The sequence below is a fragment of the Catharus ustulatus genome, chromosome 2, assembly GCF_009819885.2.
Source record: "Catharus ustulatus isolate bCatUst1 chromosome 2, bCatUst1.pri.v2, whole genome shotgun sequence".
Taxonomy (NCBI): Eukaryota; Metazoa; Chordata; class Aves; order Passeriformes; family Turdidae; genus Catharus; species Catharus ustulatus.
Genome location: NC_046222.1, coordinates 73,334,855 through 73,357,791, shown reverse-complemented (window position 1 = coordinate 73,357,791; position 22,937 = coordinate 73,334,855). Strand labels below are relative to the sequence as shown.

At 38.4% G+C, this 22,937-nt stretch overlaps 1 protein-coding gene across 5 annotated transcripts in view; it reads right to left on the bottom strand.

Moving 5' to 3' along the window:
* Positions 1-22,937, bottom strand: part of SCEL (sciellin) — a 151,673-nt gene that overhangs the window by 70,614 nt on the left and 58,122 nt on the right. For 4 of the 5 annotated variants that reach the window (XM_033051565.1, XM_033051569.1, XM_033051567.1 and 1 more), the window contains exons 1-2: positions 22,435-22,520; positions 21,873-22,119 (exon numbers count right to left, since the gene is read on the bottom strand). The gene's annotated coding sequence lies outside the window, so the exon portion shown is untranslated. Of the gene's footprint in view, positions 1-21,872; positions 22,120-22,434; positions 22,521-22,937 lie in introns of those variants that run through there. The other variant, XM_033051566.1, reaches the window with a different exon arrangement.

The window sequence follows — 22,937 nt, the reverse complement described above, 5'->3', positions numbered from 1 at the left end:
ATCCAGATGAGTCCGGCTCAGAGCTTCCAGGTGTCTTAGCTATCCCTTTCTAGACTGCATCCTTAGCACACACTTGTGCCTTTGAGAGTAATGAATGTCTCTCAATTACTGTGGTGTGGTTCTTTTTATCCACATGCATTTATTTGTCTTCAGTTAATAAAAGAACTACCAAAAAAGTTGCATCCACAATAGGAATTCTAAGAGTTAAACCAAATAACTGATACTCTGTTTCTGCACAGATCATACAGTGAAGACCATATCGACACTTGACAGACTTTACTGTGGGAACTGGTGCTTTTTTATAAAAGTGATATTTAATCTTACATTTGCTTATTTGTACTGCAGATTCCCTGAAAACAGAGAGCAACACCGAATTGCCATCCTGGATTCTAGAACATACTTGGTGCAATGTGCACTTTGAACAGTAGGTGGAAACAGAGCAATGAAAATAAGACCTGTTATCAATCCTTCAGCATAACAAATGGAAGAGCTTTTCTCAACAGACCTGACAGATCCCAGAAGGGAGGAATGGCAGCTAAAATCCCCTTCATTTTGTTGGAGGGCTTCTGTCATTCTCTCTTCTTCCACATAAAGAGAAAATATCCTTAGTCTTCTTAAAATTAATTATTAATTTTCTTGCTTTAAATTCTGGTATACCTTTATTCAGAGTGCTCAGGTACATCTCTGTTGGTTATTCAAATATTTCCATGGAAATTAGACACACTACAATCTTTCTTCTATTACTACAGCAGTTTTGCAAAATTTTATGTTGAACATATACTGCTGGTTTTGTCTGCTGTCATTTCCTTTTTATAGATTCTAAGCAAATAAAATAGAAATGTAATGCTCTCTTTTCACTTGCTTATGCAACAAGAAAATCAGAACTAGAAAAGTTACCCTAATTTTGCTCCTTTTATCAGACAGTTCTAGGAGACTCTTTATCATAATGTTTTTTTGGGGGGTTTTTTTTCATCTCAGGAAAGAGAACTGGAGCAATATTTAGCTTTGGATGGTAGCCATATCTTATATACTATGTTGCTGTGGAAAAACTTGGCTCCAGAAAAGTCCATATGCAACTGCAGCAAAAGCCCACAGCAATGAGGAGGAATGATGTGGCATTACGCTGGAAACCACGAAACAGAAGTGAGACACACAACAGCAGTTCTGGTCCAAGCATCATGGTCAGGAGGTGACATTCAGGCTTTCTCATCTTACTTCCAAGATCAATGGTGTAAAACCATCCATTTGAAAGGACATAGCCATGATTTATGCAGCCTCGAAAGAGCCTGACCTAGTCATCCCTCACCCTTTCAGTACTGCCTGCAGAGTTTGAAAGGTCTGGATTGGAAGCTGCCACAATAGCAAGGGATGTGTCCAGTTTTATTTAGAGTTCATGACATGCTGTTTCATTTGTGACTGCTACCCTGTTTCATTTTCCCTTCTTCCAAGTTCTTCCATTTCTTTTTTCCTTAGCTAAAACATTGGTGATTACCAATTGATTACTCAATTTCATTATGCATGTTTGCCTAAGTTCTGCATCTATGCCCACCTTTTATCCAAGCAGAGGCCAGACAACTCCTATCTCAAGCCAATTTTATGAATTGAAGCAGATTTCAACTGCCTGAGGTGACTTAGTCAATCGGCTCAGATGCCAGAGTAAGTATTCATACTGATGGAATGCAAGTCATAATGTGAACTGAACTCGAAACCTGTTGAAGCTTGAGGGTAACTAAGATTATTGTTCCAAATCCAAGAAAAAAAGTCTTCCAGCTACTGGGTAAATATATTCAATAAATTAGATTAAATTATTTCAAACGCATTTTCTAACCTCTGTAGTAACAAATGCTAAGCTAAACTCAAAGAGCTGATATCAGATAGGCGCATAAACCTACTTTCCTGAAGGAAGTTTGTGCATGATCTGTTCAATGAAGGTTAGAGAGGTCAATATATAAATGCAATTATAAAGTAAAACCTTTGATTGTGGAAAGGTTTTGAGGAATTCAGTGCCAGTTGCCATTAAATTAAACCTGCCAGTGCCAGTTGCCATTAAATTAAACTGTATTTCCTCAAAGATTATTGACAATAGTTTTAAAAAATAGTCAATTCCATAGGACAAATAATGTCTAGCTCAGTCCTTTGTCCCTCATGAGAGGGTCATCCCAATCCTTATAATTATGGTCATCTTTTAGAGAAGACACATGTTAAATAGCATGAAAATCTCCTTGCAATATAGTAAAAGAGTGTCACTCATCCTTCCCTTACAACTGAAAGGTGATGAATTCCTAAATAAAATACAGGAATTGTTAAACACATCTTTAAGTGGTTCTTGTGTATATTCACTAACATCTCTGCTTGAAATAGTGTCACAAGATACTGGCATGCATTCAATTTATCCTATTATTCTAAATCTACTAAGTAATTACAGACTGGATTTTGTATCAATGGGACTTTTTGATAGTCTAGCTACATGACTGAGCAGTTTCATGATGGTAACCTAAAGAATTCAAAAATTGGTTCTGAAATAAGAAGAAAAAAAGGACTTTTCAGAACAGTCAGAGCCCACATTACACATGGCAGGAATACAGGGGAAATTCTACATGTAAATTTAACAGAGATTATATGGAAAACACTGCAAGTCAAGCACAGATGTTCTTTTTTTATTTCAAATTAATTCCAATTTTAAGTTCCTCAGGTAAGCTTATTGCTACAACACGGACTTACCAATTTTGGCACTGAAGAATGTAGCTCAGGAGAGCTTTCCAGATGCTTTCCACTGCTCACAAAGACTTTGAAGACTTGGCCACTGAATAGAGGATGCCTGATGTGCTTCCAGTTATTACTTCCAACAGCTAAAAATCCCTTTTCCACCAAGATTTAAGTTCCAGGCTAAAGCAGACTGGAAGTTTACCTCTGCTGTTATCTACTTTTTCTGGCTGGCAGTTGCTCTTGGTGACTGGAAGTGTTACTAGGAGTGGTTTTGGCTCTGAGTAGGATAGCTGTGAGTCAACATGTGGGATAAATCCAGACATGCCCAGCTTTCCCCCTGCTCTGTAAACATAGTGATCTGATACAGAAATCTGACTTTAAAAGCACTTCATTAAGTATATCTCTACCTTTCTGACACATAAAGACTGTCTTCATATTCAGCCCAATAGTCAGCTGCTTTTTTGAGGCACCCTAAATTGCAATGACTTCCTTGCCTGCAAGGTCAAGCATGAGTGATAAGCATCAAGAGTGAGATCCTGGCTGCTGTAAAGCCAAGAGAAAAATCCCATCGATCTCAACAGAATAATGGCATTGCCTCGAGACGCTGCAGATCACTTTGGAGGAGACTTCCCACAGAACCCATTTTTTTCCTCTCCATTGTACTGTTCTGGCCACTTCTTTAAACCTTCTCCATCTAGAGCCAGTGTCTTCTACCAAAAAACCCTTCATGACAAATTTCCCTGTCCTGTTCCCACTGTTTCCTCAAATGTGCTGCAATTTATATTCTTGTTTGTTTTGGTAAATTAAATTCCAGTTAACACTGTAGTCTGGAATATTTACAGACTAATTTTTTTTTTCTGGATTAATAGTTGTTAAAGCAAGAGTTATTCAGCCAAATTCTTTAGGGTATGTCTTTATGCTACATATCAGGAGGATAGCAATTGTTTTTCTGGGTTAAATATCACACATATAACACCAAGTCTTGTCAGTCTAGAATATCTTCTGCAGATAGTCTGGATTTTAAGTAGTGACCAGCAGTAAGCTATATTCATTCACTAAAGCTACTAACTGACACTGTAAAAGTGGATTTTCATATATGAAATGTTAAAGGAATATATTCAATAGACAAATTGATACTGTGCTTTTGCAGGGGAGGACATGAGGGATTTGTGTTTCAAATGTTTAGAAATAAGGTGGTCATAGACAGAAACAGACATACATGGCCGTATTCTTTGCAGTTTCTGCCTAATCCTGCTATCTCAAATAAGCAGAATAAACAGACATAAACGTAGTTTTCAAAATATTTTTTTAAGAAAATTCAAGGAGAAATAAAGACAGAAAGAAATAAGAAGGCTGACTCCAGTTAAGTCAGGATTCCTCCAAGAAAGGCTACTTATATCACCTACTTACCCACTTACGAATCTGTGTATTTTTGTCCCCATAACATTTTAGGATTAAAAAGAACCCTTTGATCTCTAGTCTGACACCCTGTAAAGGCCATTGGCATCCTGTAAAGGCCAGTGAACTGCTCTGAATTTTTTTTATATTAGTATGCATTTTTTTAAGATAAAGTGGATAATACAATTTATTGGACACTGAGTTTATAGTTATCACAGATCGTAGAAAATGGATTTTTTTTTTTTTTTTTTTTTTTTTTTGCAGTGAAATCTGCAACCCTGATATTTGCAGAATCCATATACAGGGCATAAAAGATTTTCTCATTACTCAAATTAGGCCATCAAACTGGCAGGGCATGAGAGAATTCTCAAATGGTTCTCAGATCATTTGCATCACCCTTTAACACTGTAAAATTTATTTGCCATTGGATCTTTGAGTAAACATCTATAGGGCAATCTCTCCCTTAGTCAGCACATGATTAAAATGTAAGCATCTTAGATGCAGAACTGCTTGCAAGACACTTTTAGAAGTTGAAGACTTATCTAAAACAAAAAGTTGTTTATCTAGGTGGCTTGCTTACCTTTTGGATGCTGGTCTTCCCCTTGGTAACTAAAATGTACTGAAAACAATTCATGATGAGCTCTGTATACCCAGGTGTGCACATGCAGGAACATACTCGAGTTTGTCTCTACGTGAAATCTCTCTTTGGAGTCTTGGATATCATACACTGCAATGGTATTATACAACCAAATACACCAGTATCTGACAATACTCAGTGAACAGCACTGAAAATACCACGTACATAATAATACATTAGGTTGATACAATCCTTTCTTATTGAACTACTTCATAACTGAAAATTTCTTAGAATATTTAGCATACGCTATCATAAAATTACAGTGAATCATTAAGTAGCAGTCCTAACAGCATTTTAATAAGACAAGAGTGTATTTAATGTCAGTTAGCAATGAGTGTAACTCTAAAAATACACACTGTCTGTGAGTCTGTGTTTCTTGGATAGTAATTCAGGACACGTTAATTTTATAATGTCAGTCCTCTATCACCCTATCAAAACCTTTGATTCAGTGCCCCTTGCAAAATGGCACAAGTTCAAGAGCATATCAAGGAGTGGAGAGCTTAAAGCACACACAGTCACTTACAAGTATTATCATGCACTCAGAATAATTACTGCTAAAAAAAGCCAGGGGCTATCAAGCAACATTTTAATCTTAATTCAGAGTAACTGCAGTGTGTTAAGTCCCTCTCTGAAGTTTCTAACAGGAGATACTTAAAAATATTTTCCTTTCCAGTTGAAATGAAGGGAACTGTAGAGGAATTCTCATTGACTAGCGTTTCCTCAAAGTACTGAGGAAATCACAACAGATTTTTAGTTTCAAGTAGACACAAGTCCTCTTTCATTGCTTTATTTAGATTAATTCATTTAGATGATTTTTAGATTAACAATCCAAAACCAAGCTGAATTTTGACTGATGGTATATCCTCATAGCTGTGCTTTAAATAGAAGTCTATTTGACACACGAAAAAGGAAATCTTGTCTTACTACATGCGACATATATAAATGTGACTTGTATTTTAAGAATTCAGTTCGTAGCATTTTGTGTTAACCTACTGTACTGTGCCTTCTATCACTCTAAAGAAGACAAACGATAAAAATTTATATTGTATATAAATTGAAATAGTCTGCTTTTGGTCTTGAATAAAGAAATCACAAAATCAAGTCATCCATTACAATGCAGTATGGACACATAAAACTTTAAGAGAAAAAAATTGAAAACTCTCAATAGGTGCAATTGTTTCACAGAAGGTAGTTCAGCAATAAATGCCTAAATCTGCTCTTCAGAATTGAAATGACACTATTAGGACACTAAACTATTTCAAGACATAAAGGATGAATGCCAGTCTTAAAGATGGCAAGAAATTCTTGTAAAATGTGCTGTGAACAAATCCAGGCCTGGTAGCTAAACCAGAAGGAAATATAACGTAATTACTTCCAGTGTTCTCAAGGGGCCTTCCGCAGAGTCATAACAATGAGAATTAAAGCTGTGCATCACCCTTCTCATTAATTAACCTGCTTCTTTCTACAGGTGAGATGTAAGAAAAAATAAAATCATGGCGACATAAACTGCCACCAGGTCTCTGAGCTTCATGGTGCAGAGGGGCTCCGTGGGGAAGCCCCTTATTCAGGATGGAGCAGGAAGCAATGCCTGTCTCTTGCTGTGCCAGAGGAGAGCACGCAGGCGAGCAGACAAAGAAGTCAGCTGGTCACTTCAGCTTCTCAGAGCCGATGATCTCACCCTCTCCTCCCGCTAGTACAGAGTAAAGAGCTGCTACACTTGGACTGATTGATTTACTTTATTACCTACTCTCCTGACATATAAGAGAAGTTAACGCCCAGTTCTTGATCACTTAAATTAATTTGAAATTACTGGATGCAAGCCAGTTGATGATGACAGAGTTTGAGATTTTCTTCTCCCTATATGAAAAGGAAAACAGTGCTGGACATTACATCAGCGCTTTTTAGCAGGGCATTAATAAATCATGTGGAGATTACTGATACTGATGATTACTCACAAGCAATACTTGGGAGCTCAAGTTCCTGAAAAGAACCAGGTGCCAAAAATATGTATTTCAATGATTACTTGTCTATTGAGAATGTCTGCCTTCTCTGTCCTGATGACATGAAATTAATCCATGACTGATAGAAATACTATGGAAATGCTTTTCTTGATTCAATGTGATGTTTGTATAAAAGTAGAACAAATATGAATGGGATCTGCTTCATTTAGAGGATTTTTTTCCTCATGAACAGATGTTTAGGTTACTCATTGTCATTTAATAGCTGAGTTTAAGTTTGTCTTGTAAGTAATGAAAAATATTGGTAAAAAAATGATGCTTCTCATTGCCATGGAAAATAGCAACTGATTATCTACAGAACTGAAAAAAATGATACTGAAAAAAATCTACATGCCCAAATTCTATGCAAGTGATTAAACTATTTCAGAACTATGTCGTCTGATCTACCTTGTCATTTTACACTCTGGCAAACTGCTGAAAAAAACCCATTTAATGCACTTTGGCTGATGTGATCTTCCTTGCTTAGTGGTGTTTATATCCATCCCTGGATGTTCTGCAACCCTGCTTTTTCTATTTCTTTAAACAAAAGCTGCTGCTTTGATCATCTCTAGCATATGCCAAGACACAAGACAGATGCTCCAATGGTGCAGTTGAGAACCCTCAGGAGGAAACTTATTATTGGAGAAAAAAATTGCCTCTGCACTGGAGATTAAAGAAAGACTTTACTCTTCCTCTGCTTATTCTCCTGCTGCAGGTGAAGTGCAACTGCCTCTGCAAATGGCCAAGAGATTCCACCTCTTCTCAGCAGCAGTGAATGGCTGTGTGGGCTGGATTGCCCAGATTTGCAAACACAGGAAACCATCCACAAACAGCTCTCAGGAATGCCAAATGTGCAATGAAACATGTGGCAACACTGGATGATTAATAAATATATCACAACTAGAAAATGGTTACACAACCAGCTGCTAAAACAGCCAGCTTAGTAGAAGGACAGATTATAGAATGCCTTCACTTTTAAAAATTTAGGGAAGGAAGGGAAGAAAGAAGGAAGCAAAGGAGGGAGAAAGGGAAGGGAAGTTCCGGGAAGGGAAGTTCCGGGAAGGGAAGGGAAGTTCCGGGAAGGGAAGTTCCGGGAAGTTCCGGGAAGGGAAGTTCCGGGAAGTTCTGGGAAGGGAAGTTCCGGAAGGGAAGTTCCGGGAAGGGAAGTTCCGGGAAGGGAAGGGAAGGGAAGTTCCGGGAAGGGAAGGGAAGTTCCGGGAAGGGAAGGGAAGGGAAGGGAAGGGAAGGGAAAGGGGAAGGGAAGGGAAGGGAAGGGAAGGGAAGGGAAGGGAAGGGAAGGGAAGGGAAGGGAAGGGAAGGGAAGGGAAGGGAAGGGAATATAAAACAAAAGGGAGAGGGACGGTGGAAAGACCTTGTGTTTGATTTTTTTTACAGATATACATTAATATACTTTTTTAATTTCCTGATGACAGTATGAGTAAGTAAAAAGTTTATATTAGAGCATCAAAGCAGCCTTCAAAATTGAAATACTGAGTTTCTTTGTTTTTAGCAGTTTTTGCTGTAGTAGAAATCTGTGCTCCATCTCTTCCCATCCCCTAAAGATTTTCTGACATAACCACTGGGACTGTGTTAACAATTCAGATGACTGGGTCATGTTCTGCCAGATCAAACCCAACTGTTTCAAATCAAGCAGAAACTCCGTGGTTTCAGTTAGACACTTCAAGCATGTCCTTCTTAAAATAAACATTATCCCTTACTTCCTACGATCAGATGGGAAGAGGCACATCTTAAAAGAGTCTTGAAATTTCTAAGATACCAAAATAATGATATTTATTGGTCTAAGTAATTCCCCTGTAAATAATTATCTAGCGTTAATTGTTTAAATACAATCATAGATTTATACCAGAAATAGCATTTATGATACAGCCATTTTGCAGGTTACATTTTTGTACCAAAGAAATGACCCTCTGCAATGACTAGGTATGCAATCTCCTTCAGAAAAGAACAAGACGAAAAACAAACCCATTCACTTTTTAATAGGGCTCTGACATCCTTTCTTCTAAATCTCAGAGGTATTTATGCTTATACAAGAGTCAGTTACAGTTCATCATGTTGCTCCAGCTCTACATTTGTAGCAGCACAATGCCATTAGTCATTTCCAGAGCCACAGCTATTAGAGATTGAAGTGACCTTTTAATGTCATCACATCCTACCCTGATTCCTACTATCCATGGCAACAGACTAATGTCAAACACACAATTATGACTTCACTGCAAAGTGTAGCAACAGGGAAGCTGATTTCCAGTTTTAAGCTAAATTTCAAAAGTCAGAGGCTTTTGCCATCCAAATTGCTGAAAGTTATTTGTATTCCAATTGCAAGTTGTTCAGCAGTCAAGGTCTTTCTAACCATCCGCCTCTCACTGGTACCTACATTAAAAAATTGATTCTTTTTGGCAGAGGAGGGAAAATCAAAATGGCCACATCATGCAGAAATCTGTGTTTGATCCAGGAATCTTTAAAACAAAGGACAGCTCTTTTGTAACATGGCGCGGACATGGTTTATCTCTCTTCCTTATCTTCCTTACAGGAGCATGAGGGCTCCTGTAGTGCAAGGGTGTGGTATAGACAGGCCTATATCCATTTTATATAATGTGGACTCCAGTGTAAAGCAGTTCTCAGTTGTATCCCCAATCCCCTTGAAGAAACCACTGTGCTCCACATGAGACTAAAATAACACATCTGCAATACAAGTTGTTGAATACACTTTTGGAGATGAGCAATTTCTATCTGCTGCATGTATCTGGATGTGCAAGTATCTGAAATGGATCACTGTGTAAAGATATTTCAGCTTGCTTTAGACTAATTGCAATATAATGCAGTTTCAATGTAGCACTGCACTTAGGGGAATTAGCCCTTCCTCAGAGGTAGGAATATTCACCCTGGGCCACTGCTATGCTTACACACATCTATGTCTTGTAGGACCAGAGCTGATGTGCACACAGGGCTATTTACTGGGCCTTACCTGCCCATCCCAAGTGCATTGCACCTCACTGAAACTCACTGTTGAGTTTGCTTGGTACAAATATACTACCTTAACATAATAGAAACAATAATCAAGCCTCCTTTATTTGTGGTTAATCACATTCCTGCAGCAAATTTATTTCTCTTGCAAGAGTTTGAATGCCAAGACTAATCACATCAAGATCATTTATCAAGAACTGAGATGTGTGACTCAATTTTGTAGCTGGACCTCTGTCTATAATAGGATTTAAAGGACATTTCAGGAAGAATTAAAACCTTCACTGTTATAATAGGGAGTTAGAATCTGATGGCATCTCACCTCTGATATAAAACCACAGCCTATTGCAGGTAGAGACCTATATAGTATAGCACTAGGTAAGTGCAAAGTGCTTAAAAATCTATTCAGACAAGGTGATGTGTGAAAGGGCAATTATTTTGTAATGAAAAAGATTAATTTCCCACTGACATTCCAGTAATAAAACAGAAGAGATATATTCTTAATTTGTCTCTATTCAGACAAATTCATATGAAATAGAAAAAGATACATTTAATTTCACTTCAAAAAGAATTAACAGGACTACATAAGGGCTTACTTAAGGAGTTGTCTCAGAGCTGTGTAAAATGCAGTGTTGGGAAACTGAGCATCTGTGGTTTTATATTTCAGGGATGATGCAAGATTTTCCAACCTTTAAATTACAGTTTGTGCAAGTGATACTCTGTTATTTAACAGATTTGCAGATGTGTCCATCTCCAAGGTAATGGGCATTGCATTTCTGTCATTCAAAAGTCTGTGATTCAAAATAAATCAAAGAATGTATGAAACCAATCCTCTCCTTCTCTAAAAGCTTCTAAACACTGCTTGGAGGGATTCTAGCAGAGGCTCTAATAGATTTGTATGCAGATACTCCTTAAAGAGTTTACAGATAAAGGAAAGAATTTTGCATCTCTATTTTAGAAGCAAAAGGCATGAGGGAGTTCTACTTGAACCAGTTATACAGCCAGCCACTGCCAAAGCTTAGTCTGAGGTCTAGGCCTTGATATTACACTCCTCCATATCTGTCCATCCCCTGAAAAAATCCAAAATGAGAGGAGGTAAAGAGGGAAGGAAGGAAGGAAGGAAGGAAGGAAGGAAGGAAGGAAGGAAGGAAGGAAGGAAGGAAGGAAGGAAGGAAGGAAGGAAGGAAGGAAGGAAGGAAGGAAGGAAGGAAGGAAGGAAGGAAGGAAGGAAGGAAGGAAGGAAGGAAGGAAGGAAGGAAGGAAGGAAGGAAGGAAGGAAGGAAGGAAGGAAGGAAGGAAGGAAGGAAGGAAGGCATTTTCCTTTGATTATTGAACATGACATAAATAGCTGCATAGGTTTATGACTAATAATATCTGCAGTGATGCAAGCTAAAATAACAGTTATTTCTCAGAAATAAAAGCTGAGTTCAATAAAAGGACATAGCATTGCATGTGTACAATCACTGGGAAACACCGGACTGGCATTTTCCCATTCGACCTTACATGACAGGGTTACATTCCAATGGAAAACATTGCCAAGTCTCAGTTCAGCATAAAAACAACACAGAGGAAAATACGCTGCAGCAAACAAACAGAACTAAAAACTGTTTCAATAAAAAATGAAAAGTCACGCTTGGAGTCATCAGCGTCCCTGAAAGACTTTTTATTCTGTTGCCTGAAACCTGACAGGCCCATGATTAATGAAATGTACTACAATTAAAAGAAGTGTTTGGGGTAAACTAGAAACACTTTGTTTTCTTTTTCACACTAGGACTCAGCTGACTTACATGCCTCATCACAAGATGCAAGGATGTGGCAACTCTGCCCTTCTTGTTGTGTGACAAAAACTTAAAAAAAAAAAAAGGCTATGATAAAATTAGAAATAGAAATCTTGAAAGCTTAATATTATATAAGATATTCTGCAAGAGAGGAATTTTTTTTTTACACTTTAGTTTCATGATTTGGAGTTTGTGGCTGTCAGTTTACAGAAATAAATCTGAGAGTCAGATTTGCGTGGGACTTAAGTGCTGCCTCAGCTCTCATAATGTTCTCTTTGCATTGGGTTGGAAATATCAGGCAGTTAACCTGCTCTTTCTGAAATAAAGGAAATAGTATATTTTACTAGGGAACATGCAAGATTTTGCAAGATTGTCAAAGGTGTTAATTGAAATGAATCTTCTGAAAATTAACCTCTGTACTGTGCTGTTTACCCTTCTGAAAAATTTTCAGACTCTGACCCCTGAGAATTTTTTTTTGTTCCCCAAAGGGACAGACAATAAAGCCGTTGTCTGTAAAAAAGAAGCAACACTATCCCTGTACAACAAAAGTCAGATTTCTCTCCTCTTTTCCACAAGCAGAACAAGGATACTGAAGAAATATTTTTTGAGGGATCCCCTCTGCACATGTACTGCCAGTGCCTGGGAGCAGGGAGATGAAGATTCCCCACAAGAAGGTGCCCCACCAGCTCCAGAGGACACTATGGATCCAGAAGGAGATCCAGGAAGATCTTAAAAAGAAGCCCATCTGGTTACGTCTATATTGGCAGACAGACCCTGACATTGTGATTTTGCCTTCTCTGTCGTTAAAGAAGTAAAACAGTCCTTGGTATGGTTTAGGTCCTGACCAACTCCCAAACAAATCCTCAGCACAGGCCAGAGTTAGAAAAAGCTGTGCACTATTTCCCAATACATAGCTGGGGTGTAGCAGGCTTGTTTATGAGCCTTCAGTTGCAAGAACAAGACTCGTTCATGCCAGCTGGCCTGAGAGGATTGAAGCATGGATCCTGGCACTGCTGCATTTGCAAGTACGGGGATAGCCCTGTGTTGATGAGACAAAAACTGTGGTGTTTACTACTAGGAATGGGATAAAATCAGTATGACTCCTAACATTAATAACACTTGTGGAAGAGCCAAGAGACTTAGAGAGGTGAAAAACAGCTTACATCCTGTAGAGCAGAAATGCTGATTTGAGTAAGGAGGAAAGCACATGGAGTGAATGGATGTGCTGTTCAGAGGAGAGAGGGGAAACAGGTTCCTCCCAGCACATTTTGGATATAAAAGTACAATGATTTTCTTTATTCCTCAGTGTTTGCAGATGTGTTCAACATTTTCAAGATTCAAGATTTTTTTGTGTTTCTTTGTATCTTGGTCAACTATATTTTGTGACTTTGGGAACTGTTGGCATTACAGCAAACCAAGATAGGCTTTCCATGTCATGGTCTTTTGTTATAAATTCAAAATGCTGAGTAAACTCCATCAAATTTGCCAATTTTTTTAGATAGACTATTGTAAGGTATAAAAGGTCAATCAAACTGAATGGAAAGGAGCAAGTGCACATCTACTAAATCACCATGCTTTATAATCTTTCCAAATGGATTTTCTGTACAAAGCTGACCATCAAGTTCAGTAGTAAAAATATGCCCTTTTTATTAATTTTAATGTGCTGATAAGGTTCACTGCCTCCACAGTAAAAAGTCAGATGAAATCCCAATAAGTCAGACTGACAAATTTTAATAATTGCTTTGTGTTGGAGAAGGGAGTAGTAATTTTATATTATTATTCCTTTTTGAGATTATCCAATTGGCCAGGTTAAAAACCTGTTTCTATCACCTTCAAAATTACTTTGAAACAAATAAGGATTATTTCAATTACGCTTGTAAATGAAAAAAACCTCATTTATACTCACCAGTTTTAAATTCCTTTCCTTTATCATTCTTACCACAACTAAGTCAAAAGAAGCTATTAAACACTACTCCTTCTTTAGGAATTCATTAAGATAGATTAGATGATAGGTTTTGATGGCTACATTTAATTTGAAGATAAATTTGGTTTTGGTATACTGAGTCACTAAAGCATGTTAACAACTGTTTTAGATAGGTGTTCATTTAAACCCCAAACTAGCAAATATTTTGCATGTCCCTGAGCCCAAAATGATGTGGGTATTTTCCTTTTACATAGAGTGAGCTGGATTGAATGTTGATTTTATCTGACATCTTTTGCTGAAGTTTCATTTCCTGTATGAACCTGCTCTGCAATGGCACTTTCACTGATAAATAACATACTAGATTCTAATGAAAGACAGGAGATCATCTTACAGCATTTTTTACTGCCTTATGAAAGAGCTGTTTCACCCATTAGCTCCTCACCACATCTTCATTAGACTGCCGCACCCACATAACAACTTATGACAACAACATATAGAATACACAAAGTTAAGGAATGTAGGGGCCCCCAAAAATTTTGTTTCCAGCAAGAATCACAAGAAACTGACAATATAATAGAGGTACCTTAAATGTTGTGCTTAGAAGGTCAGAGAGAAAAGTCTCTGGCCTAATTTGCCAGTGCCACTTGACGTGGCATCTGCTGTCTAGGTGGCACCACTGCTTTTGAACTTATTCCGCAGAGATGTTCCCACTGCACCACAGAGCAGAGCTAACCCTGACAAGTCTAAATCAGTTAATGATTTCACACCACAGGAAGCCAAGTTGTGGAATGATGACAGACTGCAATGTGCCAAGTGCCATAGACACACCAGAGATGTGCATGTGAAGAGAAAGACGAACAGAGACATCCTCCAGAACTGATCCATTTTCTTTCTGCCTAAAAGGGCCTGGGGTGAAGGCAGTACTGGGAAGGAGTATGTGGTTCTGTATCCAACACTGCAAGAGCAAGTCTGCTTCATGGGCCCTATCCCCAAATCTCACACTCACCAATCACCTTCTTGTTTGGTCTCCATTTGCTTCATGAGGACTGACTTAACATACATATCCCAAGTGTCACACCAACTATAACCTGATACCTTCCATCTGCTTTACCTCCATGAAGATACCAATCCAGTACTTGATCTAAAAACAAGACAAACTGCAATAAAGTGAGGTTCCATAAAAACAGCGAATGGACTTCGTAATTTTTCGTTATGTACCTCCAAAGGCAAAGATCATGGTGCTACCCACTCTGTGTCAAATTGTACAGATATTAGGACACTCACCAGGACCTGGGACATATTCCACCTTTTCTCCTGAACCTGATGGAGACTCAAATCTACATCTTTCTTCTCTGAAAAGGTAATCTAACCATGGGGCTACGAGTCGTGCAGAGAAATGAGCAAATGGCATTATTGTATAATGAATGGCACAGATACAGAAGCAGAAGGAAGGAGCATCTGAACCCAACATAGCCTGGCAGAGAAAGAATTTATCTAGGATGTGGAGAAGGTGGGCTTGAGCTCTCCATCAGCACAGTAGTGATCTGAATCTTTTTTTTTTAGTGTTTGAATATGAACTGAAATTATAAAGAAAAAAGCAAAGAGAACAACTCCATGTTATGATTTCAAGTTTTGAGATTAAGCGTGTGCCCACTCTAAAAGAAAAAAACCTTCAAGTCTTCAAGAGGAGACTTTTAGTAGTACATCACAAGTAGAAAAAGGCTTTGTAAAAAGAAGCAAGACACAAAAAGACTCATAGAGCACCCACTGTGCCAATTCAGATGCTGTACTTGGCTTGGTGATGACATGAAGTGCTAGTCAGTCTGGCTTTAAATGCCAGCTCAATGCAGAGAACCACTATTACCCTCAGGAAAGTAACAGAGAACCTGCACCACCTTTGCATAGGTGCAAAGGCATCAAGGAACTCTTGAACCACAGTGCAATGAGGGAAGTTTCATCCTTTGCTTTCTGGTCCCTCCTACCTTTCTTTCAGCTAAGACACAAAGAACGTGCAGAGCCTTGATCTTATCCTCAAATCTAACTTGGTGAACCTTCTGTTGAGCACTTAGGGAACTTGTTCCATTCACAAAGCATGCTGACACCACAGTGTTCTCACCACCGAGTTAATGTTTTTTCTCATCAAACTTCATTCTAAAATTTCTGCCTTTTAGAGAACAGATATGATGTCCCTGGATAATAAGATCAGGAATACTATCAGATACTGATTTTTATACTGTTATTTAAAAGTTATGTCCTGGTTCTGAATTTTATTAAATTATTTCTCTACAGGTTTGGTATTTACATTCTATAGGCACATGGGAAAACAATGTAAATATTTATAGTACTCTGGGTGAGGAGACTTGAATATTAGCAGAAAGAAGGTTTCCCTACAGCAGTGAAGACTGTGAGCATTTGCTTTCCTAGATGAGATGTGCCTATTTCCACTTTGGAGGCTTACCAGGTGGTAGGACTGAGTTAAAGTACCTGGCAAACATGAGTTCTGGGTACATCTGAGCTGTCAGTTGCTCCTATTGCCCACGTGCACATGCTGGATCCTTCACGGAACAACTTGGTATCCACCCAGCTAAAACCTGGAAATGACTCAATGATAAAACCATCTCAGGACCTGCTCCAATAAGCATTATGGGTGGAAGCCAGCCAGCTCCCATCACCTCCACCTGGCCCAGCCTTCAAACCCCTTCCTAGCAGGCAGCGAGCTGTCATAATACACAACTCCTTATGCAAACACACCCTTGGCATCCTTCACAAATACACCAGTGTTTGAGGTGCCTGGGAGTAAGTGGCTGCAAGGGATAGCTGCTGCATCTGTCATATCCTAGTGCTAAAGATAGGGCCAGGCTGCTCAAGGGGGCGTGCAGCAAGTTGTAGAGCACAATTCACTGATTGAAGAAGTGGGAATCCATCCTTAGAGCAGGTGGTGGGACCAGCACAGACACAATCATCCTTTCCCTGCTGAATCCTTTCAGACAGTGGTTGTGTGCAAGCCAAACCAAGAGAAGCTGCAACTGAGAAAAGTCTGGTTATGCCAACTACTGAAGCTTATTTGAAGCTCATTTCCTGCTAAGTCTGAGCTTGAGAGCTGGTATCAGCCAGTCATGTACTGAATGCCCTACTTACTCACCTATTTTTTGGGGGGGTGTTTTCTGTTTTTATTTTAACCACTGATAGAGCCTGTGCTGAATGCTGTAGATCAGGTTTGGTTAACCAGCATTGCCCTGGGGTTTCGTGCTGTGTACAGATTCCTGTATGCACACCCTACTTTTTCTTGTTTGGTGACTCCTCCCAGATTCGTTGTCCACTTTCACCTCAATGCATGCTTCTATTTTCTGTTCTTCTTGTGGTTCTGTCCAGATGCCTTATTATCTGCATTTTCTAGGATCTATAAACAATTTTGTTTATCTACTTTTACATTTATTTGGATTTTTGATTGGGTTTGGGTTTTTTTTGCTTTTCTTTATGTCAGCTCTGCAATTACCTGCAACCTATTGCATAAGAGCACAAACACATAGTTCAAGGTTTGGGGATTTTCTTTGATCATTAACAACTATGATTAGATGATAACTCTGCACTCTACAGAGGACTAGTAGAGTTGTACACCATCTACATTCAACAAATTGTTCAAAAGTGGCAATCTTTGTAGTTTTATGAATTGTTATTCAAATTAAGTGACAATTTCTTGAAAATTGCTTTGGAAATAAATATTTAAAGCAATAATTGATAGCTGTTCAAGTAGTTTATTAAAATTCTCGTAAGAACCACAGTACTTTATGCATTTTACCCAGTGTTTTTTTCCAGCAAACCTTTTTCTTTGGCAATTTTTCTCCACTCATAGAACCAATTAAGTACTGACTTAGATATTCCTCTCCGTATTTCTTTGTTCTACAGACACCTATCTCAAAATCTGATGACCTCATAATATTGTAACTGATAAACTCTTTTCTTCTTATATGTAATATTAAATGTAAGTATTTCTCTATAACTAGATAGATTTTATAATTTTTTCACCAATTAGAATTATCATAAAAAGTAGATGGAGAGCTGAAGCATTCAAGGGGTATTATAATATCTATATTCTGAACTTGTTCTCTAATCTGTTTTTTAAGTCTTGTATTTATGATGGTTTCTTATCCAGTGGTGGTCAAATTACCTGAGATTCTTCTACAAAGAAATTATTTGTCATGAAATCTTTCTTACCCTACGTGTGCTATAATAAAAACCTACTGACACTTCTTTCATCCCTTATCCATTTCATCTTTCCCAAGACAACTTCTCAGCTGGGCTTTACTTTCACTTCACATTTAATCAACAGTGCACATGACCCTATTACTCTTTCCACCTTGCACTATCACTTCGTACTTATATTGGCTCATCAACAAAAATCCCTGGAGTGGCAGCAGGCTCTTGCTGACCTCCTGTGTTGCTGGGTTCAAAATTAGGCATGAGCCACACAAAAGCCAGCAGTGCACCTTGGCAAAATATGCTGAAGAAGGCTGGCATCATCCAGAACTGTTTTAGCAGAAGAGCCAGCATTTCTTAGGTCACATGAATAATAGTGACCAGTTTTAGTCCTTCAGTGCAGGAAGCAGCAGTAAAGAGGGATGAGTTCAGCAGGGGCAGCCAGGATGATTGTGGTTGGACCCTTTGTTCCATGAAGAGAGGCTGTGGGACTGAGGCTGGCTCAGCTGGGAGAAGAGATGGTTCTGGAAGGACATGACAGAAGCCCCCAGGATCCACAGGGATGTCACTAAGGACATGGAGTCATGGTGAGAGGTGTGAGGCTGAGAGGCAGCAGACACAAATTAAGACAAGAGTGGTTCAGAGGATGTGAGGTAAACCTTTCCTCCCCTGAGTACTGTCAGGAGGAGCAGGTTGTGCTGAGAGGTTATGGAATCTCCATTCATGGAAGAGATGACTGGATAAATTCCTGAGCATCCTGGTCTGACCTCAGAGCTGGTCATGATTTAATCAAGAGGTTGGGCTAGACCTCCCAAGGTCCCTCCTATCCCAATTATGCTGTAATTTTGTAGTTACAAGGATTGTCCACAGAGCAGCATTAAATATCACATAATACAATTCTCATAGATCCTCTTATTTAAATTGTTCAGATTTAACATTTACCTGGTTAGCACAAAATCTGCATTTCATCACTTGTCATAGCTGATGGTGAGATCTAAAGCTCCAGCTCATTTCATATACTCTTTTCTATTGTGTAGAGACACTAGAGCACATTCATGCTCCTGTTCTTTGCCTTCTGTCTCCTAGCAACTCCATCTGCTGCCTTATTTTGAATGTTGGAAGTACAAGTCAGTTTTTTTTTTTCTAGTTGGGAAAAAGCTGCGCCTTCCCAGATTCCAACATAGCTTAACACACAGTTTTATATTTAAGTTGTTGGAGCGTCTGTAGCACAAGTAAAGATGATTTCATTCTGCATTCTGTCATGACAAGAACCTCTTTTCTACTTCTTCACCCATGGGTTCTTGACCACATAGGAATTTTCATGGCTATTAGTATTGTCAGTTGTCTGTTAAAAGTCATTAATCCCTTTGGTTTGAGGGAATGATTCTGCTGGTTTTTGTTATTGGTTATTGTTTGGTCTTTCGCGAGCTATAATTAGACATTCTCTGGCATCCATATTTCACACAAATCTCTATTACTCATTCCCTGGCACAAGACATATTTCCTTGCCAATATTTGTGGAGCACACTGTGAGCTGAGTGGCACTGAGGAATATGTAATAAAAGTGCCTATCCTGTACATGCCTGTCAGTTACACACCCATTACATTTAACTCATCCAGCACCACTGTGATACTTTTATCCTTGACTACACGTGATTGACCATCACAGCAATTTAATCTCTAATCCATCCAATGGGTAAAACTACCAGGTGATGGGTAGAAAAAAAGGAGGGTAAAATCAATCTACTCATGGAGGATGTGAGAATGCCTCAAGAGAGCACCAAAATATTGCAAAACATTTCACCTTTCATAAAACATTGTTTGTTTTTTTTATACATGGAGGACTGACTTTTATTTACAAAGTAACAAACTGAAACCTAAACCTTCTTCATAGCCTACAGAAAAATCTTGATGACTTTAATGTATTTTCAATTGAATTGGAGCTGAGCCTTTTGTTTTAGAGGTCTCTGTTTCCTTAGTCTGAGTTTTTCTCTCTTCAATATCTTCATTCTTTCCATAGTTGAAATTTTTATGTTAGTCATCTCTCCGAAGTTCCTAAATGATCTTCACAACTGCTTCAGGCATTGCCTTTTCTGATATTAGTAAAATATCCTGTTGAGTTGCTCATTTCTGGAGCAGGGTCTGTGCTCAAAATTTGAAAAGGTAAATTGAGTGGGGAAAATAGTCTGTCCTTTATGCATTCAGGTTGGATTGTACCCTAAAACAGAATCTGAAAAAGGAAAGCAGCAAGCGCAAAGGCTACAAAATATTTTTAGTAAACATTCAAATAAATTTTCAGCTTTATAAATCATCGTTCCTTGGACTCTCTCTTTTGAGCTGTAGGACTGAGTCGTGACACTGAAACCAAATTGGTGCAGTGATTGTAGCAGTTTTAGGAGAACAGATTAAAAGAAAATGCAATCATCAAAGTACATAAGAATACAGGAAGCTTCCCTTACACAACATACAGACTGTTTAGCTGTAGCACAACCAAATTATTTATTTTGACTCCTTTATATATTACTCCTTATATAGAAGGGTGAGTTTCAAGAAAATCCACACAGCAGTGGTGTCCAGGATTTTAATTTTTAAAGCATTCCTAAGCAATAACTAATGGCCCACGTTAAACAATACAGGCAATCATTGTGTTGGTATATATGTGATGGCATCAACTATAAGATCCCACCTCATACCAAAATTCCTGTGTGGCAAAAAGGTAGAATTTAGCCCAACAGCCCTTTTGTCTCCCTGGAATCTGTTGAGGCTGTTGTGGACAGAACCAAGAATCGACCATTTAATAGAGCAAAATCATGACAATGAGGTTATCCTCCAACCCTCCTCTCATTTTCCCCATGACACAATAACAAATAGAAAACAAGCATGGGACACACTGGTTGTTTGTATTTATTCCTTCTGTAGTTGCCCCTGGCAACAAAAAAATTAGCATGTAAAAAAGAATGAGATACATCTTGATTTTATTTGACAAAGAATATATAGTTTTGAAAATTTTAAAAATAGCTGGGAAAAAATAAATAAAAATTGTGACCTTTTTAAGATTTCTATTTTAATTTCCACAGCAGCAGTCTTCTATCATAGTGAACTAAAAGAAGTAGTCAAAAAAATACTAGACAGCTGACACAAAAATCATATATGTCTTCTAGTTTTCAGCACAGCATCTGCTGCATCATTTCTCAGATTTCAAAGTGGCTGAGAAGAGAGACCAAGGATAAGAAAAATGCATCTTTTCAGCTGAAGGTATGTATTTTTCAATGACAAAGGACTACAGGCCATTATCCATTGCTATTACACAATAAAGGGGCACTCTGAAAGTCTCATTTTAATTTAAAGAAAAATCTACCTCTACGACAGCAATTTGAGGGGAGAGGATGGTTACAGGAAAAAAAAATTACTCAAACATGTCAAATTCTCATGTTTAGGAAAAATGAACATACCCCTTTTCCAAAAAATGTTACAGTGCAGACAAGATGTTTCCAAGTGGGGGTAACACCTTCAGGTACCTCCAGAAACCAGCTCAAGGGAAGGTGTTGTTTTTCATACCCTACACTAGTTTTTAGTTCCAGAGCAGAGTTCTGATTTCAAGGATTTCTTCCTTAAAATGAAAGGGTCAACTTCTCTTTTACTTACGGAAATTAGGGGAGAAAGACAATAGAGTAATTCCAGCATTGAAGCAAGGAAAAGATAAGAGACAAGAGCTTCAATATAGCTTTTTTATCACTCTTTCATTAAAAGGAATTAGAGCTAATTAGCCCAGCTTGTAGCAAAATTAAGATATTCCATGCATATCCTATTTAGCTTTTCTATTATCTTTTCCTACATTTTCTCTGTATTTGTCATAGCTTCTATAAAGGAGATGACTTTGGCCCACATCATTAGCAAAATCAATGTTTTGGTTTAGAATCAGATCAAAATACTGTAGCCCAAAAAAAAATTACCACAGAGTAATGCAAACCTGAGCAGACAATTTATGCCAAGGCCAATAAATCCCCAAAATCAGCAATCAGTATGTCACAAAACAGACATATCCATAGGCTAGAATTTAGAGACTGGCACTCAGCACCAAAATGGGATGAAGTGGCACACTGGTGTTCATGGGCTAACCATGGGGGTGTTGCCAAGCCCTAACTAGTCAGATGTGCCAGTTGTCATGAAGTTTTAGGGAAATGCTGATTAAGCTGCTGGGGCTATAGAATGGGGATGATTTTCTTCCTCCAAACTTCCCACTGAAGAACAATTACCTTGTTTGGTAGTTCTTCGAGTTGAGCAAGCAGGGGCGTGGTCACAGCTGGAACAAGTGGCTCTCTTCAGTCAGGATTCACCACTGGGAAGTATTTACTGAATCCTACAGATTAAAGGCACATCTCCAAAACCATTCCAGTTTCTCAAAATACATCTGAAGGGTAATGAGATGTGTTAGGTGATTTCAGCTCCTCTCTCCATGTTCTTCATAACCATTTCCATTTTTCAGGCAGTAAGAAGGTTGTCCTGGAAAGAGGGAATAGTTTCAATTATTCCTGCTGAATATTTTTTAGCTTGAGTAAAACAACTAGCTTGTGACAAGGAGTGTCAGCATGTGAATGAAGCCTGCTGTCCAATTAGGTTCATTACTCTGGATCCCAGATTATTGCAAGTACTTCATGCAGGGTCATGTTATTTTTAAGATACCTTCCCCCTCCATGTGTCTTACTGACCAGCTGCTGTAACAGCTCTTTATCTGACTTGATGAGTTTTTATGCTTCCCCTGCAAAAGCCCTGGTTCTATACATACATGCACACACAGACAGATCAGCACAGAAATACCTCTCCTGGTGTGCATGGTGCTCTCACCCCATGATGCTACAGAGTGAATTCCCTGGCCAGCAGTGTCTTTGCAAGGCACATTTTGTGTGAATGCAGCCCTGATGTAAGAACCCAGTTAGGTGCATTTCAAAATGTTAGTCGCGTTGCTTGGTTACAACACACAATATTTAAGAACTGGACAAAACAGACTTAAGTAACCTGGTGCAAGAGAACATCTAAAAAAAATCCAACCTACCAAATAACCCCTGTTCTGGAAAAATACAGATGAAATGCTTAAAAAGATGGTATTTTTGCCACAAACATCAATAAAACAAGCTTTCCCCATTACAGCTTGTTGACAATTCACTCAGTTTGAATAGAAGATACAAAAACTTATTCCTGAAAAAGGTTATTTTGCCCATTGATTTGAAAATTGTGAAGCACAATTTCAAAATACATCTGAGAGTTTTTGGTCCCAGTATATCAGAACTCACATATATTCATCTTCTTATAATCTGTCTTCT